This window comes from Eptatretus burgeri, chromosome 5 (assembly GCF_056783735.1).
Source record: "Eptatretus burgeri isolate ZD-2024b chromosome 5, Ebu_testis_v1, whole genome shotgun sequence".
NCBI classification, from domain to species: domain Eukaryota; kingdom Metazoa; phylum Chordata; class Myxini; order Myxiniformes; family Myxinidae; genus Eptatretus; species Eptatretus burgeri.
In genome coordinates this window covers 36,014,998-36,033,995 of record NC_140965.1, presented here as the reverse complement: position 1 = coordinate 36,033,995, position 18,998 = coordinate 36,014,998, and the positions used below count along the sequence as shown (strand labels likewise).

Genomic DNA, 18,998 nt, shown 5'->3' with positions numbered 1-18,998 from the left:
AAAAGATGCAAAAACAGATCCCTGTACTACAGACCAATCAGCCTTCTCCCAATCATCAGCAAGGTGATGGAATCCATCATCGCTTCAGACATGAAATCCTTCCTCTTCTCCAATGGCTTGATTTGCAATCATCAATTTGGTTTCAGACCAGGTCACTCTACCCTAGATATGCTGCTACTGCTCTCCCATCAATGGATGGAGGTCCTCAATGCCAGACAGGAAATCCGAGCCGTATCCCTGGACATATCACGTGCTTTTGACACAGTCTGGCACCCTGCCCTACTCACCAAACTCTCTTCCCATGGTATTCAAGGCCATCTCCACTCATGGCTCGCAGACTTCCTCTTCTGTCGCAGTCAACGTGTGGCCCTAAATGGAGTTCTTTCATCCCCTCTTCCTGTCCAGGCTGGAGTTCCTCAAGGTAGCGTTCTGGGCCCTGTTCTTTTTCTGGTTTTCATCAATGACCTCTCGGACTCTGTGGAAAATCCTCTATTTCTCTTTGCTGACGACTCCACCCTCTGCCGTACCATCTGTCATCCCTCAGACCGGCAAGCAGCAGCTTCTTCGCTCACTGCAGATCTGGATAAAATCACAAACTGGTCCAACACGTGGAACATGTCTTTCAATCCAGACAAATCTCACACTCTCACTATGTCTCTTCGAAAGGACCGTTTACAAAACCCCCCCATCCACTTTCTCAACAATCCTCTGGAAGAAGTCTTTTCTTTCAAGCTTCTGGGTCTCACTATCTGCCATGAACTTTCCTGGGAAAGTCACATTTCCAACCTCGCCTCAAAAGCCAGTCGCCGACTGGGAATCCTCCATCGTGCAAAGTCCTTCCTCGGCCCTCTTGAGCTCCTGACCACTTACAAAGCTTTTGTCCATAGCCTGATGGAGTACTGCTCTCCCCTCTGGGCTGGTGGTCCTGCCTCCCACCTTTCTCGGCTTTACGCTGTCGAAACCAGGGCTTTTAAGATCATCGGCATCTCCCGCATTGAAGCTGAGTCTTTGGGCCTCTCACTCAATCACCGCAGGTTGGTCGGTGGTCTTTCTGTCTTCTACCGACTCCTCTCCAGCCTTGTCCCCCCCTGCTCTCTCTGCGATTTGTCCCCACCACATTTCCACAGGGCGCTCAAGGTCCGCCAACAAGCCCCTTCTGGTAAAACTACCAAAATCACGAATCACTGCTCATCTTCACTCTTTCATTCCTCTTTTTTCCTGCCTTTGGAATAAACTTCCTCACTCTATTCTTTCCCATTCTTCCCTCCAGGCTTTCAAAACAGCTGTTCACCACCACCTCTTATCTTCCCCCATCCAAGTCCTCGATCTTTTCTACCCCCGATAATCCACCCAAGCCCACTTCCTTCAATTCTCCTGCTTTCCTTCCTGAAAATCCCTGTAATGTCCACCTTCTCTTCGCCATGTTCCCCGTCCCATCCCCATCCCTCTCCCTTCCACAGTTCACCTAATATGTCTGTTCCCCACTGTTTTGTCCCTTCCACTCCCACCCCTCTTATCTCATGCCTCCTTGCTGTGAGTTGTGTGTTTGCTCTCATACGAGCCTCGACCAAGGTATACAAAAAAAAAAAAACATGACTCCGCCCTCTAGCAAGACTCCGCCCTCTAGCAAGACTCCTCCCTCTAGCAAGACTCCGCCCTTTAGCAAGACTCCGCCCTCTAGCAAGACTCCGCCCTCTAGCAAAACTCCGCCCTCGAGCAAGACTCCTCCCTCTAGCAAGACACCACCCTCTTGCAAGACTCCGCCCTCTAGCAAAACTCCGCCCTCAAGCAAGACTCCGCCCTCTGGCAAGACTCCGCCCTCAAACAAGACTCCACCCTCTAGCAAGACTCTGCCCTCGAGCAAGACTCCACCCTCGAACAAGACTCCACCCTCTAGCAAGACTCCGCCCTCTAGCAAGACTCCGCCCTCTTGCAAGACTCCGCCCTCTAGCAAAACTCCGCCTTCCAGCAAGACTCCTCCCTCTAGCAAGACTCCGCCCTCTAGCAAGACTCCGCCCTCAAACAAGACTCCTCCCTCTAGCAAGACTCTGCCCTCTAGCAAGACTACACCCTGGAACAAGACTCCGCCCTCAAACAAGACTCCGCCCTCAAACAAGACTCCGCCCTCTAACAAGACTCCGCCCTCGAACAAGACTCCGCCCTCTAGCAAAACTCCGCCCTCGAGCAAGACTCCTCCCTCTAGCAAGACTCCGCCCTCTAGCAAGACTCCGCCCTCAAACAAGACTCCGCCCTCGAGCAAGACTCCGCTTTCTAGCAAAACTCCACCCTCGAGCAAGAATCCTCCCTCGAGCAAGACACCACCCTCTTGCAAAACTCCGCCCTCGAGCAAGACTCCACCCTCAAACAAGACTCCGCCCTCTAGCAAGACTCTACCCTCCAGCAAGAGTCCACCCTCTATCAAGACTCCGCCCTCTAGCAAGACTCCGCCCTCTTGCAAGACTCCGCCCTCCAGCAAAACTCCACCCTCCAGCAAGACTCCTCCCTCTAGCAAGACTCCGCCCTCAAACAAGACTCCTCCCTCCAGCAAGACTCCGCCCTCAAACAAGACTCCACCCTCGAACAAGACACCGCCCTCTAGCAAGACTCCGCCCTCTAGCAAGACTCCGCCCTCTAGCAAAACTCCGCCCTCCAGCAAGACTCCTCCCTCTAGCAAGACTCCGCCCTCTAGCAAGATTCCGCCCTCAAACAAGACTCCGCCCTCAAACAAGACTCCACCCTCGAACAAGACTCCGCCCTCTAACAAGACTCCTCCCTCGAGCAAGACTCCTCCCTCTAGCAAGACTCCGCCCTCGAACAAGACTCCGCCCTCTAACAAGACTCCGCCCTCTAACAAGACTCCGCCCTCTAGCAAAACTCCGCCCTCGAGCAAGACTCCTCCCTCAAGCAAGACTCCGCCCTCTAGCAAGACTTTGCCCTCTAGCAAGACTCCACCCTGGAACAAGACTCCGCCCTCAAACATTTCCCGGTTCCGGTTTTGGAGGGGCGAGAGGTCTCCTTCGGGGCTCCTGCTGACGTTCTCAAAGTTAAGTTTCCGGTTGTTATTTGTCCCGTTTTAACTGTTTAATTTTCTCACCTACATGTTACTGTGTGTTCCTAGTTCGGTTTTGTTTCAAAAATCGTGCTATTTTGTGAGTATTTTTGTCGACGTTATTACCTGGTGTTTGAGGCCTAGGCCTAGGCTTGAGGCCTACCGGTTCCACTCGGTGTTCGATCGTTTTTTTTATTTTTAATTTTTTTTTTGTTTGTTTGTTTGTTTGTTTGTTTGTTTGTTTGTTTTTTCTCCCCATTACCTTCAATTTCTATCCTCCCCATTACCTTCAATTTTCATCCTCCCCACTTTCCAAACATCCCCCATTCTCCCAACTAATCTCTTTCTTATCTCAAAAAAAATAAAAAATAAAAAATAAAAAATATATATATATGTATACCCAACAACACGCTCACCTTCTCCCGATTCTGCTTCTTCTTCCTCTTAACTTCCTCCTCGTCTTCTTCCTTGATTTTTTTTTTACACTTCCATGACCTAATCTGTTGAACTCTCTCATACATTAATATTAACAACAAAAACGATCTTATAATGCTTCATCTTCCTCTCTCACACATGTGGTACTCTTTACTGTTTCACAATGCACTACTCTTCTGCTATTTTAACAGAATGCTCTCATTTCGACCTCTCCTTCATTCCTTGCCTAAAAAATCCAACTATTACAGCGCTTCTTCTCTCCATTCTCTGAATTCGCCTTCATTGCATCCATCAAGAATTGTGTTAAATCTTATCTCTGACCTAAAACTTTTAAAAACCACAGTTTGCCATGGATGCTCGCTTTCCATCAACCATTCTTTTTTTTCCAACTTCAGTGCCAACTCACCCCCCTCACCCCTCACTCTCACTCTCAAAGCAAGCATCCCACTCTTCTCCCTCCAAGCCTCCCTCTCACCTCTCTCAAAAATTCCTCCCTCACCTTTCTCGCACCTTTCATCCCGCTCACTCTTCCTTTTCTACGTTGCCCCCACCTCTCATCCACCAACCTGCCTCCCTCCACTGCCCTCTCACCTCCATCTCTTCACTCCACCTTCTCAAATCCTCAACTGCCATCTTCGTTGTCTCTTGTCCCCCCTCTCCCCCAGCACCACAGAGCCTTTTCTCCTCTTCATTCGGCCCCCTCCCCTCGCTATTCTGCAATACCCCACACTTTTTCAGCAACCCTCCTTACCTCCCCTCCTCGTCCCTTGTCCTACCCTCCCCCTCCCCTCCACCTCCTGCACCCAAAGCCTCCTCCCCTACCTCTTCATTAAAAGTGTGGACCTCAAATATCCGGGGCCTTCGCTCAAACCTTTCAGATCTTTCCATACAGGTTGCCACTGACAAACCAGACATTATCTGCCTAACAGAAACTTTCCTCTCCCAAGACGTGTCTGACTCCCAAGTATCTCTCCCTGGTTACTCCCTCTTACGGTATGACAGACCTGAGCCTCGTCCTGGTGGAGGTGTTGCTCTCTTCATCAAAGACTCTATTCCTCACTCTCCATGCACTGCTCTCACTCCCCCACACCCCCAGGAATACCTCTGGCTTCGGCTTCTCTCCACTCCCACCTCATGTTTATATGTGTACTGCACCGTCCACCGAACAGTGATGACTCCATCTACACCTCACTATCCGAAAACATGGACCATCTTCTATCTTCTCATCAAAACTCTCTCTTCCTCTTATGTGGTGACTTCAATTGTCATCATGCCAGTTGGCTAGGTGTGGGTACCTCTCTCACCTGCCATGGCACCTCAGCAAAAGCTTTCTGCGACTCATTGGGACTGACTCAATCGGTCAACTTCCCAACCCGGATCTCAACCAATGGTACTCCATCTCTTCTGGATCTGATTTTGACAAATTTCCCTGACAATATCTGCTGCTCTTCCTTCCCTCCAATTGGTTCTTCTGACCACGTCCTTGTCAAAGTGGACATCTCTCTGGCTGTTATCAGAGAACCACCTCACCGCCGTCGAGTCTGGCATTTCACTCAAGCCGACTGGCAGGGTCTCCGAGCAGCCATCAAACTTACAGACTGGTCTCCTATCACTACTTTCTCAAACATCAACTCATCCTGGGAATTCTTTCAAAGAAACTTGCTCTCCCTCATGCACAGATTTATCCCCTCTCGTGTTCAGTTGTCTTACCCTTCCTCCCGCCCTTGGTTTACTGAAGCATGTGGCGAGGCAGTTGTCCTGAAACAACTTGCCTTTGCCTCATGGAAAGCAAACCCAACTGAGGGCGATCTCAGTTCTTTCCACAAAGCTCGGAACAAGTGTGTATCTATCCTCAGGAGAGCCAGAAAACATCTTTCTCATCTCAAGTCTGAACTCTCAAACCTCTCTCCCTCCTCAAAATCCTGGTGGCGTTTAATCAAATCTGTTTCTGGTGTATGTTCCCCCTCCATCCCCTCCCTTACCTCAAATGGCCGCACTGCTGATTCCACACGTGATAAAGCTGAATGTCTAAACTCGGTGTTTGCAGCTAAATCTTGTGTCCTAAACCCATCACTATCTCTACCCACTTTACCCAGTCGCACCCAACTGTCCCTGGACTCTGTATCCTTTTCTCCTGACAAGGTGGAGAGCTTGCTTTCAAACCTCGAGTCAGATTCTGCAACCGGTCCAGACGGCATCAGCCCACGTGTCCTCAAAGCCTGCTCTTCTGCTCTTGCTCACCCTCTCTCTGTTCTATTCACCCTCTCATTTGCCCAAGGTCATCTGCCATCTGCTTGGAAATCTGCTAACATCACTGCCCTGCATAAAAAGATGCAAAAACAGATCCCTGTAACTACAGACCAATCAGCCTTCTCCCAATCATCAGCAAGGTGATGGAATCCATCATCGCTTCAGACATGAAATCCTTCCTCTTCTCCAATGGCTTGATTTGCAATCATCAATTTGGTTTCAGACCAGGTCACTCTACCCTGGATATGCTGCTTCTGCTCTCCCATCAATGGATGGAGGTCCTCAATGCCAGACAGGAAATCCGAGCCGTATCCCTGGACATATCACGTGCTTTTGACACAGTCTGGCACCCTGCCCTACTCACCAAACTCTCTTCCCATGGTATTCAAGGCCATCTCCACTCATGGCTCGCAGACTTCCTCTTCTGTCGCAGTCAACGTGTGGCCCTAAATGGAGTTCTTTCATCCCCTCTTCCTGTCCAGGCTGGAGTTCCTCAAGGTAGCGTTCTGGGCCCTGTTCTTTTTCTGGTTTTCATCAATGACCTCTCGGACTCTGTGGAAAATCCTCTATTTCTCTTTGCTGACGACTCCACCCTCTGCCGTACCATCTGTCATCCCTCAGACCGGCAAGCAGCAGCTTCTTCGCTCACTGCAGATCTGGATAAAATCACAAACTGGTCCAACACGTGGAACATGTCTTTCAATCCAGACAAATCTCACACTCTCACTATGTCTCTTCGAAAGGACCGTTTACAAAACCCCCCCATCCACTTTCTCAACAATCCTCTGGAAGAAGTCTTTTCTTTCAAGCTTCTGGGTCTCACTATCTGCCATTAACTTTCCTGGGAAAGTCACATTTCCAACCTCGCCTCAAAAGCCAGTCGCCGACTGGGAATCCTCCATCGTGCAAAGTCCTTCCTCGGCCCTCTTGAGCTCCTGACCACTTACAAAGCTTTTGTCCATAGCCTGATGGAGTACTGCTCTCCCCTCTGGGCTGGTGGTCCTGCCTCCCACCTTTCTCGGCTTTACGCTGTCGAAACCAGGGCTTTTAAGATCATCGGCATCTCCCGCATTGAAGCTGAGTCTTTGGGCCTCTCACTCAATCACCGCAGGTTGGTCGGTGGTCTTTCTGTCTTCTACCGACTCCTCTCCAGCCTTGTCCCCCCCTGCTCTCTCTGCGATTTGTCCCCACCACATTTCCACAGGGCGCTCAAGGTCCGCCAACAAGCCCCTTCTGGTAAAACTACCAAAATCACGAATCACTGCTCATCTTCACTCTTTCATTCCTCTTTTTTCCTGCCTTTGGAATAAACTTCCTCACTCTATTCTTTCCCATTCTTCCCTCCAGGCTTTCAAAACAGCTGTTCACCACCACCTCTTATCTTCCCCCATCCAAGTCCTCGATCTTTTCTACCCCCGATAATCCACCCAAGCCCACTTCCTTCAATTCTCCTGCTTTCCTTCCTGAAAATCCCTGTAATGTCCACCTTCTCTTCGCCATGTTCCCCGTCCCATCCCCATCCCTCTCCCTTCCACAGTTCACCTAATATGTCTGTTCCCCACTGTTTTGTCCCTTCCACTCCCACCCCTCTTATCTCATGCCTCCTTGCTGTGAGTTGTGTGTTTGCTCTCATACGAGCCTCGACCAAGGTATACAAAAAAAAAAAACATGACTCCGCCCTCTAGCAAGACTCCGCCCTCTAGCAAGACTCCTCCCTCTAGCAAGACTCCGCCCTTTAGCAAGACTCCGCCCTCTAGCAAGACTCCGCCCTCTAGCAAAACTCCGCCCTCGAGCAAGACTCCTCCCTCTAGCAAGACACCACCCTCTTGCAAGACTCCGCCCTCTAGCAAAACTCCGCCCTCAAGCAAGACTCCGCCCTCTGGCAAGACTCCGCCCTCAAACAAGACTCCACCCTCTAGCAAGACTCTGCCCTCGAGCAAGACTCCACCCTCGAACAAGACTCCACCCTCTAGCAAGACTCCGCCCTCTAGCAAGACTCCGCCCTCTTGCAAGACTCCGCCCTCTAGCAAAACTCCGCCTTCCAGCAAGACTCCTCCCTCTAGCAAGACTCCGCCCTCTAGCAAGACTCCGCCCTCAAACAAGACTCCTCCCTCTAGCAAGACTCTGCCCTCTAGCAAGACTACACCCTGGAACAAGACTCCGCCCTCAAACAAGACTCCGCCCTCAAACAAGACTCCGCCCTCTAACAAGACTCCGCCCTCGAACAAGACTCCGCCCTCTAGCAAAACTCCGCCCTCGAGCAAGACTCCTCCCTCTAGCAAGACTCCGCCCTCTAGCAAGACTCCGCCCTCAAACAAGACTCCGCCCTCGAGCAAGACTCCGCTTTCTAGCAAAACTCCACCCTCGAGCAAGAATCCTCCCTCGAGCAAGACACCACCCTCTTGCAAAACTCCGCCCTCGAGCAAGACTCCACCCTCAAACAAGACTCCGCCCTCTAGCAAGACTCTACCCTCCAGCAAGAGTCCACCCTCTATCAAGACTCCGCCCTCTAGCAAGACTCCGCCCTCTTGCAAGACTCCGCCCTCCAGCAAAACTCCACCCTCCAGCAAGACTCCTCCCTCTAGCAAGACTCCGCCCTCAAACAAGACTCCTCCCTCCAGCAAGACTCCGCCCTCAAACAAGACTCCACCCTCGAACAAGACACCGCCCTCTAGCAAGACTCCGCCCTCTAGCAAGACTCCGCCCTCTAGCAAAACTCCGCCCTCCAGCAAGACTCCGCCCTCTAGCAAGATTCCGCCCTCAAACAAGACTCCGCCCTCAAACAAGACTCCACCCTCGAACAAGACTCCGCCCTCTAACAAGACTCCTCCCTCGAGCAAGACTCCTCCCTCTAGCAAGACTCCGCCCTCGAACAAGACTCCGCCCTCTAACAAGACTCCGCCCTCTAACAAGACTCCGCCCTCTAGCAAAACTCCGCCCTCGAGCAAGACTCCTCCCTCAAGCAAGACTCCGCCCTCTAGCAAGACTTTGCCCTCTAGCAAGACTCCACCCTGGAACAAGACTCCGCCCTCAAACATTTCCCGGTTCCGGTTTTGGAGGGGCGAGAGGTCTCCTTCCGGGCTCCTGCTGACGTTCTCAAAGTTAAGTTTCCGGTTGTTATTTGTCCCGTTTTAACTGTTTAATTTTCTCACCTACATGTTACTGTGTGTTCCTAGTTCGGTTTTGTTTCAAAAATCGTGCTATTTTGTGAGTATTTTTGTCGACGTTCTTACCTGGTGTTTGAGGCCTAGGCCTAGGCTTGAGGCCTACCGGTTCCACTCGGTGTTCGATCGTTTTTTTTTATTTTTAATTTTTTTTTTTTGTTTGTTTGTTTGTTTGTTTGTTTGTTTGTTTGTTTGTTTTTTCTCCCCATTACCTTCAATTTCTATCCTCCCCATTACCTTCAATTTTCATCCTCCCCACTTTCCAAACATCCCCCATTCTCCCAACTAATCTCTTTCTTATCTCAAAAAAAATAAAAAATAAAAAATAAAAAATATATATATGTATACCCAACAACACGCTCACCTTCTCCCGATTCTGCTTCTTCTTCCTCTTAACTTCCTCCTCGTCTTCTTCCTCGATTTTTTTTTTACACTTCCATGACCTAATCTGTTGAACTCTCTCATACATTAATATTAACAACAAAAACGATCTTATAATGCTTCATCTTCCTCTCTCACACATGTGGTACTCTTTACTGTTTCACAATGCACTACTCTTCTGCTATTTTAACAGAATGCTCTCATTTCGACCTCTCCTTCATTCCTTGCCTAAAAAATCCAACTATTACAGCGCTTCTTCTCTCCATTCTCTGAATTCGCCTTCATTGCATCCATCAAGAATTGTGTTAAATCTTATCTCTGACCTAAAACTTTTAAAAACCACAGTTTGCCATGGATGCTCGCTTTCCATCAACCATTCTTTTTTTCCAACTTCAGTGCCAACTCACCCCCTCACCCCTCACTCTCACTCTCAAAGCAAGCATCCCACTCTTCTCCCTCCAAGCCTCCCTCTCACCTCTCTCAAAAATTCCCCCTCACCTTTCTCCCACCTTTCATCCCCCTCACTCTTCCTTTTCTAAGTTGCCCCCCTCTCATCCACCAACCTGCCTCCCTCCACTGCCCTCTCACCTCCATCTCTTCACTCCACCTCCTCAAATCCTCAACTGCCTTCTTCCTTGTCTCTTGTCCCCCCTCTCCCCCAGCACCACAGAGCCTTTTCTCCTCTTCATTCGGCCCCCTCCCCTCGCTATTCTGCAATACCCCACACTTTTTCAGCAACCCTCCTTACCTCCCCTCCTCGTCCCTTGTCCTACCCTCCCCCTCCCCCTCCACCTCCTGCACCCAAAGCCTCCTCCCCTACCTCTTCATTAAAAGTGTGGACCTCAAATATCCGGGGCCTTCGCTCAAACCTTTCAGATCTTTCGATACAGGTTGCCACTGACAAACCAGACATTATCTGCCTAACAGAAACTTTCCTCTCCCAAGACGTGTCTGACTCCCAAGTATCTCTCCCTGGTTACTCCCTCTTACGGTATGACAGACCTGAGCCTCGTCCTGGTGGAGGTGTTGCTCTCTTCATCAAAGACTCTATTCCTCACTCTCCATGCACTGCTCTCACTCCCCCACACCCCCAGGAATACCTCTGGCTTCGGCTTCTCTCCACTCCCACCTCATGTTTATATGTGTACTGCACCGTCCACCGAACAGTGATGACTCCATCTACACCTCACTATCCGAAAACATGGACCATCTTCTATCTTCTCATCAAAACTCTCTCTTCCTCTTATGTGGTGACTTCAATTGTCATCATGTCAGTTGGCTAGGTGTGGGTACCTCTCTCACCTGCCATGGCACCTCAGCAAAAGCTTTCTGCGACTCATTGGGACTGACTCAATCGGTCAACTTCCCAACCCGGATCTCAACCAATGGTACTCCATCTCTTCTGGATCTGATTTTGACAAATTTCCCTGACAATATCTGCTGCTCTTCCTTCCCTCCAATTGGTTCTTCTGACCACGTCCTTGTCAAAGTGGACATCTCTCTGGCTGTTATCAGAGAACCACCTCACCGCCGTCGAGTCTGGCATTTCACTCAAGCCGACTGGCAGGGTCTCCGAGCAGCCATCAAACTTACAGACTGGTCTCCTATCACTACTTTCTCAAACATCAACTCATCCTGGGAATTCTTTCAAAGAAACTTGCTCTCCCTCATGCACAGATTTATCCCCTCTCGTGTTCAGTTGTCTTACCCTTCCTCCCGCCCTTGGTTTACTGAAGCATGTGGCGAGGCAGTTGTCCTGAAACAACTTGCCTTTGCCTCATGGAAAGCAAACCCAACTGAGGGCAATCTCAGTTCTTTCCACAAAGCTCGGAACAAGTGTGTATCTACCCTCAGGAGAGCCAGAAAACATCTTTCTCATCTCAAGTCTGAACTCTCAAACCTCTCTCCCTCCTCAAAATCCTGGTGGCGTTTAATCAAATCTGTTTCTGGTGTATGTTCCCCCTCCATCCCCTCCCTTACCTCAAATGGCCGCACTGCTGATTCCACACGTGATAAAGCTGAATGTCTAAACTCGGTGTTTGCAGCTAAATCTTGTGTCCTAAACCCATCACTATCTCTACCCACTTTACCCAGTCGCACCCAACTGTCCCTGGACTCTGTATCCTTTTCTCCTGACAAGGTGGAGAGCTTGCTTTCAAACCTCGAGTCAGATTCTGCAACCGGTCCAGACGGCATCAGCCCACGTGTCCTCAAAGCCTGCTCTTCTGCTCTTGCTCACCCTCTCTCTGTTCTATTCACCCTCTCATTTGCCCAAGGTCATCTGCCATCTGCTTGGAAATCTGCTAACATCACTGCCCTGCATAAAAAAGATGCAAAAACAGATCCCTGTAACTACAGACCAATCAGCCTTCTCCCAATCATCAGCAAGGTGATGGAATCCATCATCGCTTCAGACATGAAATCCTTCCTCTTCTCCAATGGCTTGATTTGCAATCATCAATTTGGTTTCAGACCAGGTCACTCTACCCTGGATATGCTGCTTCTGCTCTCCCATCAATGGATGGAGGTCCTCAATGCCAGACAGGAAATCCGAGCCGTATCCCTGGACATATCACGTGCTTTTGACACAGTCTGGCACCCTGCCCTACTCACCAAACTCTCTTCCCATGGTATTCAAGGCCATCTCCACTCATGGCTCGCAGACTTCCTCTTCTGTCGCAGTCAACGTGTGGCCCTAAATGGAGTTCTTTCATCCCCTCTTCCTGTCCAGGCTGGAGTTCCTCAAGGTAGCGTTCTGGGTCCTGTTCTTTTTCTGGTTTTCATCAATGACCTCTCGGACTCTGTGGAAAATCCTCTATTTCTCTTTGCTGACGACTCCACCCTCTGCCGTACCATCTGTCATCCCTCAGACCGGCAAGCAGCAGCTTCTTCGCTCACTGCAGATCTGGATAAAATCACAAACTGGTCCAACACGTGGAACATGTCTTTCAATCCAGACAAATCTCACACTCTCACTATGTCTCTTCGAAAGGACCGTTTACAAAACCCCCCCATCCACTTTCTCAACAATCCTCTGGAAGAAGTCTTTTCTTTCAAGCTTCTGGGTCTCACTATCTGCCATGAACTTTCCTGGGAAAGTCACATTTCCAACCTCGCCTCAAAAGCCAGTCGCCGACTGGGAATCCTCCATCGTGCAAAGTCCTTCCTCGGCCCTCTTGAGCTCCTGACCACTTACAAAGCTTTTGTCCATAGCCTGATGGAGTACTGCTCTCCCCTCTGGGCTGGTGCTCCTGCCTCCCACCTTTCTCGGCTTCACGCTGTCGAAACCAGGGCTTTTAAGATCATCGGCATCTCCCGCATTGAAGCTGAGTCTTTGGGCCTCTCACTCAATCACCGCAGGTTGGTCGGTGGTCTTTCTGTCTTCTACCGACTCCTCTCCAGCCTTGCCCCCCCTGCTCTCTCTGCGATTTGTCCCCACCACATTTCCACAGGGCGCTCAAGGTCCGCCAACAAGCCCCTTCTGGTAAAACTACCAAAATCACGAATCACTGCTCATCTTCACTCTTTCATTCCTCTTTTTTCCTGCCTTTGGAATAAACTTCCTCACTCTATTCTTTCCCATTCTTCCCTCCAGGCTTTCAAAACAGCTGTTCACCACCACCTCTTATCTTCCCCCATCCAAGTCCTCGATCTTTTCTACCCCCGATAATCCACCCAAGCCCACTTCCTTCAATTCTCCTGCTTTCCTTCCTGAAAATCCCTGTAATGTCCACCTTCTCTTCGCCATGTTCCCCGTCCCATCCCCATCCCTCTCCCTTCCACAGTTCACCTAATGTGTCTGTTCCCCACTGTTTTGTCCCTTCCACTCCCACCCCTCTTATCTCATGCCTCCTTGCTGTGAGTTGTGTGTTAGCTCTCATACGAGCCTCGACCAAGGTATACAAAAAAAAAAAACATGACTCCGCCCTCTAGCAAGACTCCGCCCTCTAGCAAGACTCCGCCCTCTAGCAAGACTCCGCCCTCGAGCAAGACTCCGCCCTCTAGCAAGACTCTGCCCTCTAACAAGACTCCGCCCTCGAACAGCACTCCGCCCTCTTGCAAAACTCCGCCCTCGAGCAAGACTCCTCCCTCTAGCAAGACTCCGCCCTCTAGCAAGAGTCCGCCCTCAAACAAGACTCCGCCCTCTAGCAAGACTCCACCCTCTCGCAAAACTCCGCCCTCCAGCAAGACTCCTCCCCCTACCAAGACACCACCCTCTTGCAAGACTCCGCCCTCTAGCAAAACTCCGCCCTCTAGCAAAACTCCGCCCTCGAGCAAGACTCCGCCCGCTAGCAAGACTCTGCCCTCTAGCAAGACTCCACCCTCGAACAACACTCCACCCTCTAGCAAGACTCCGCCCTCTAGCAAGACTCCTCCCTCTAGCAAGACTCCGCCCTCTAGCAAGACTCCGCCCTCTAGCAAGACTCCGCCCTCGAGCAAGACTCCGCCCTCTAGCAAGACTCTGCCCTCTAACAAGACTCCGCCCTCGAACAGCACTCCGCCCTCTTGCAAAACTCCGCCCTCGAGCAAGACTCCTCCCTCTAGCAAGACTCCGCCCTCTAGCAAGACTCCGCCCTCAAACAAGACTCCGCCCTCTAGCAAGACTCCACCCTCTCGCAAAACTCCGCCCTCCAGCAAGACTCCTCCCCCTACCAAGACACCACCCTCTTGCAAGACTCCGCCCTCTAGCAAAACTCCGCCCTCTAGCAAAACTCCGCCCTCGAGCAAGACTCCGCCCGCTAGCAAGACTCTGCCCTCTAGCAAGACTCCACCCTCGAACAACACTCCACCCTCTAGCAAGACTCCGCCCTCTAGCAAGACTCCTCCCTCTAGCAAGACTCCGCCCTCTAGCAAGACTCCGCCCTCGAACAAGACTCTGCCCTCTAACAAGACTCCACCCTCGAACAAGACTCCGCCCTCTTGCAAAACTCCGCCCTCGAGCAAGACGCCTCCCTCTAGCAAGACTCCGCCCTCTAGCAAGACTCCGCCCTCAAACAAGACTCCGCCCTCTAGCAAGACTCCGCCCTCTAGCAAAACTCCGCCCTCGAGCAAGACCGCCCGCTAGCAAGATTCCGCCCTCAAACAAGACTCCGCCCTCTAGCAAGACTCTGCCCTCTAGCAAGACTCCACCCTCGAACAACACTCCACCCTCTAGCAAGACTCCTCCCTCTAGCAAGACTCCTCCCTCTAGCAAGACTCCGCCCTCTAGCAAGACTCCGCCCTCAAACAAGACTCTGCCCTCTGGCAAGACTCTGCCCTCTAGCAAGACTCCACCCTCGAACAAGACTCTGCCCTCAAACAAGACTCCGCCCTCTAGCAAGACTCCGCCCTCGAACAAGACTCCGCCCTCTAACAAGACTCCACCCTCGAATAAGACTCCGCCCACTGCCAATAAACCAGACATCTGTTGTACAGAATCCTTCCTCCTACAGGATGTCCCCGACTCCTTTGTGTCTCTCCCTGGTTATTGTCTCTTCCGATTTGATAGGCCTGAACCATGCCCCAGCAGTGGAGTTGTACTTTTCATCAAGAACTCAATTTCTCACTGCCATTGTTCTAATCTTACGCATCTGTCAGGATAGAAGGTACAATGGATGGTGCAAAGTACAGGAGAACCCTTGATGAAAACCTGCTTGAGTCAGCCATGAATCTGAAACTGGGAAGGAGATTCACATTTCAGCAGGACAATGATCCGAAACAGAAAAAGCCACGTTGGAGAGGCTGAATAATAATAAAATAAATGTTCTTGAGTGGCCCTGTCAAAGTCCTGACTTGAACCGGATTGAACATTTATGGTGAGTCTTGAAGATTGCAGTCCATCGACGATCCTCATCAAACTTGGCAGAACTAGGGCAATTTTCATGTGAGGAATGGGTAAAGATTTCACCATCTCACTGTGTGAAGCTGGTAGAGGTCAACCCAAAAACACTCATTGCAGTCATTGCTGTAAACGGTGTTTCCACCAAGTACTGACCTAAAGGACTCAATACTTTTTCAACCAGTGAATTTTGATTTGTACACGTTTTTCGCAGGTCCTGTATTCCTGACATGTAACCTCGCTTCACTGGCAGGGACATCTTGAGCGGTGGGAGGATGAAGAGAGAAGAGGAGGGAGAGAGGGGTAGTGGGGAGGGTATGAGGGTGTTCTGGAGATGCGTTCAATTGAGGAACTTGAGGGAAAGCAGGAGGGGGGGGTGGATGGTCCCCTTATGCCAGCATTGATGTAGGATCGAACAAAATTGGGTATGTTAAAACAGCACGTTCAAACAGGTCATAGTAACCAACACCCTGACACTACCAAGGGAGGTTTGTGAGGGGTGGGCGGGCTTTGGGAGGAGGTATGCATGAGGGAAAGAGAAGGAAAGGAAGGCAGCCTAAGGGGAAGGGAGGCAGCATAAGTACCAGGGAAGGAAGTGTAAGGGGAGGTGGAGGAAACGAGAGGGGAGGGGGAGGCAGGGAGGGGGAGATGGACGCAGTGTGAGGAAAGGGGGGAAGCAGCACGAGGGGAGGGGGAAGCAACGCGAGAGTAGGGGGAGGCACTGCGAGGAGAGGGGAAGGCAGCATGAGGGGAGGGGAAGGCAGAGTGAGGAGAGAGGGAGGCAGCCTCAGGGGAATGGAAGGTAGCCTAAGGGGAATGGAAGGCAGCATATTCCCAGGGTATTCCCAGGGCGATAAAATGCACCGAAACAGGAACATTTTCTTTTTAACCGCCGTGTTCAATGTAAAATCAGGCGAGAGCATATAAAAATTAAAACCATGCTATCTTCTTGGCAAGGGCCTGCATGCATGCCCCAAACCACACGTGTTACTCCAACCTCCTCACATGGAGGCACGCACAAATCCCACCGCATCCGTGTGTGCTGTCTTCGTACCTCCTTGTTTTCAGCAACTGTCGATTGTCATACATTGCAGAAACTGTTAGTGTACTTACAGTATATTAATACTTTGTCATGAAAACAGATCACAAAGAATGGTAAAAAGCAAACTGCTTATGTAAGTGCCGAAAAACAGGACCCCTGTCGCCTGTATCGTCATGACTTTAAAAACAGATTAAAGAGCATGGTGTTGCGCCAAATTAAGTTCTACTTTCTGCACTTTTCTTCACTTAATATTGTTGTGTCTCTGCGAAGCCGGCACTCCCCAAGGCAATCACACCCAACATACAGTGGTCTTGAGACAGTTATTTCATTCCTGTTCCTTTAGTTAGCCCTTCCATTTAATTATGTCTCATGGGTAATTGTGACAACATGCATTGCCTAGTGCGTTTAGTTAGGTCTTCAATCCCCCTTTGCATTCTTTCATTTATTTATTTTCACACATGATCTCCTTCCCGCATGCCTGCACACCAGACCAGACAGGAACGTGCACCGATAGCCTCATTAGCATATGCATGCCACTTCCCCGTTTGAACTGCACGCTATTCACCAATGGCCGCCTCACCTCGGACCCTCACCATGCTCACCATGACGCTACAACCCTCACCCATATTCCCCACAACGCCTCCTAAAAATGCCCACAGTAATCTACACTCGACCTCCTCACCACAATCACTTCAGTCTCTTCACCACAACTGCCTTGACCACTCCCAATGCTCCAACATCCTCAATACAAATGCCACAGCTCTTTCCCCACCTCTCTACAGCTGCCGCAACCACTATCAGCTCCCTGAATGCTCACCACCGTTCTTCGAGATGCCGGGGAACAGAGGTGCCTTAGAGTCAGAACACTTTGGCACGTAACTCAAAGCGCAAATACGCGCTGGAACAAATTAGATGATGTCTGGGTAGCCCTGATGCTCCGTCAAATAACAACGCTTGAATGGAACCCATTGCACGTTCATGGCCGGAGAGCGCTCCCGAAAACCCACGCCCAATGTAAATCTCGGAGCTCTGTTGTATGGCCAGGATGGGGGGAAAATGAAGCCATTTTTGACACCGGAGTCTGGCGGGGCGGGGCTACTCCTTTGGTTGGTGTTTCCGTGCCAATGGGAGTGCTCGGAAATGCGAACCGGGCCTTTTGATCCATTTTCTGGCTCCTCCTTCGTCCGGGCTCTGTTAGAATAGTGGCAAAAAGCTGATCGGATGAGTCTCTATCACCAAGCCCGAGCTGAGAGAACAGTCACATTCATCAAGGGTGATTGAGTTGTGCCCAAGCAGGGTAGAGTGATCAATCATCGGCATTGCCGAAACGTTGCCAGAGTCATTGCTGGGTCATCCCCAGGTCATCGGCGCTCAGCTGCATTGCACAGCCAATTCCCATTTACAGGCTTTCTCACGCATCACGTAAAGCTATCCTCACACGCATCTATCTCTCCCAGCTACTGTCTCGTCCACTGAAGACGCAGAAACTAAAAGTGCAACAATAACTGATATGCACCTCCTTCACACTTCCTCTACTGCATCACACCTGCATCTCATTCACCCTCAGTTGCACCTCCCATGTACATATCATTTACACCCCCAGTTTTCTTCTCTCCTCCCTTCCTCCTCAGTGATTGGGTGAAGCGATAGGTCCGTCAACTGCACCACGATTGCACTTACACCTCAACTGCTGTTCCTCTTTCTGGACTCTCAAGCTTCATCAGGTATGTTTGATGCCACCTGTATTGTTTGCATAAGTTAAAATTGCAGAAGTTTAGATCGGGGTAGCACTGCACTGTCTTTTTTGTAAATTATAACTGTATTTTATTTTGCTGCACCCATGAATCCTTGCTTTCCCCTGCTGTATATATTGTAATAAAACCTTTTATTGTGCCATGTAACCTTTCCTCAACCTCACTTGTAATAAATGGTTTATGTTCGAAATGAACCTAGCCCGTTTCATCTTTTCCTTCATTGGTCCAACATGTTCTGCAAATTATTTTAGCTGTGAAGTTCTGCTCCACAGAATTTGCTCTTGTTAGCCAGCATGTACTCATTGTATCACTCGGCAGTAATCCAGGTGTGCGCTGAGAGCACATGACCCTAATTTGTTCGGCCGTCCACAGGTATGGTATCATGCGAGGTCATGTAATGCTGCCAGGATTGCCAGTGCCAACCAGCGTTTGTGGTTGCTTATCAACCCGCCGGTGCATGGAGTAATCTATGCCCGGCAGCCTCGGGACCGGGCATTTGGGAGGGACCCAAGTGCTTCCCCTCGTGGCGAGCCTCAAACCCCGAGTCCGTAACAAGGGTTTCAAGGATTACAAGGAAATTGTGCGCATGAGGAGGCCATTCGGCCCATCATACCTGCACCACACCAATACCAGATTTAATAAATCGGTAAATACCCCTTCCCTTCGTGTGCAGCCTTTTGGATGCTACACTGGGACTCATTTTGCCGAACTTGGAAGGATGACATGCTGAGTCAACCCCGTGGTGTTAATTCAGCGGTTTAACGAGAATTTAACTCAAGACCCTAGGATTGCATGCCACCACTTTGATCACTAAGCCAACACCTAACCACTAAGGAACAATATAATCGTCTGAACAGCAGAAAAAATTAAGCTTAATGCTTTGCTTAAATAAATACACTTAGTTATAAAAAAAATTGCTAATTTGTTGAAATTTTCAGATTTCACTCCAGATTTCGACACTTATTTAGTCCACCAGATCCGATTCTCAAATCAGGTATAATATTTCGATTGTAAACTTTAATTAGTCTGTGAGAGTAGATCATTTTTCCAAATCAAGGCATGCTTGAATTGGCCGAACAAAATGGTGAATTAAGACCCCTGCAAG

The 18,998-nt window shown here is 50.1% G+C and overlaps 1 long non-coding RNA gene across 10 annotated transcripts in view; it reads left to right on the top strand.

The window, feature by feature from the left end:
* LOC147026228 (uncharacterized) overlaps positions 1-18,998 on the top strand; it is a 124,346-nt gene that overhangs the window by 82,812 nt on the left and 22,536 nt on the right. For 5 of the 10 annotated variants that reach the window (XR_015058180.1, XR_015058173.1, XR_015058177.1 and 2 more), the window contains exon 1: positions 15,802-17,863. The exons of 2 other annotated variants lie outside the window; for them this stretch is intronic. This is a non-coding gene — a long non-coding RNA (uncharacterized LOC147026228). Of the gene's footprint in view, positions 1-15,801; positions 17,864-18,998 lie in introns of those variants that run through there. 3 more of the 10 variants (XR_015058174.1, XR_015058175.1, XR_015058176.1) reach the window with 1 other exon arrangement.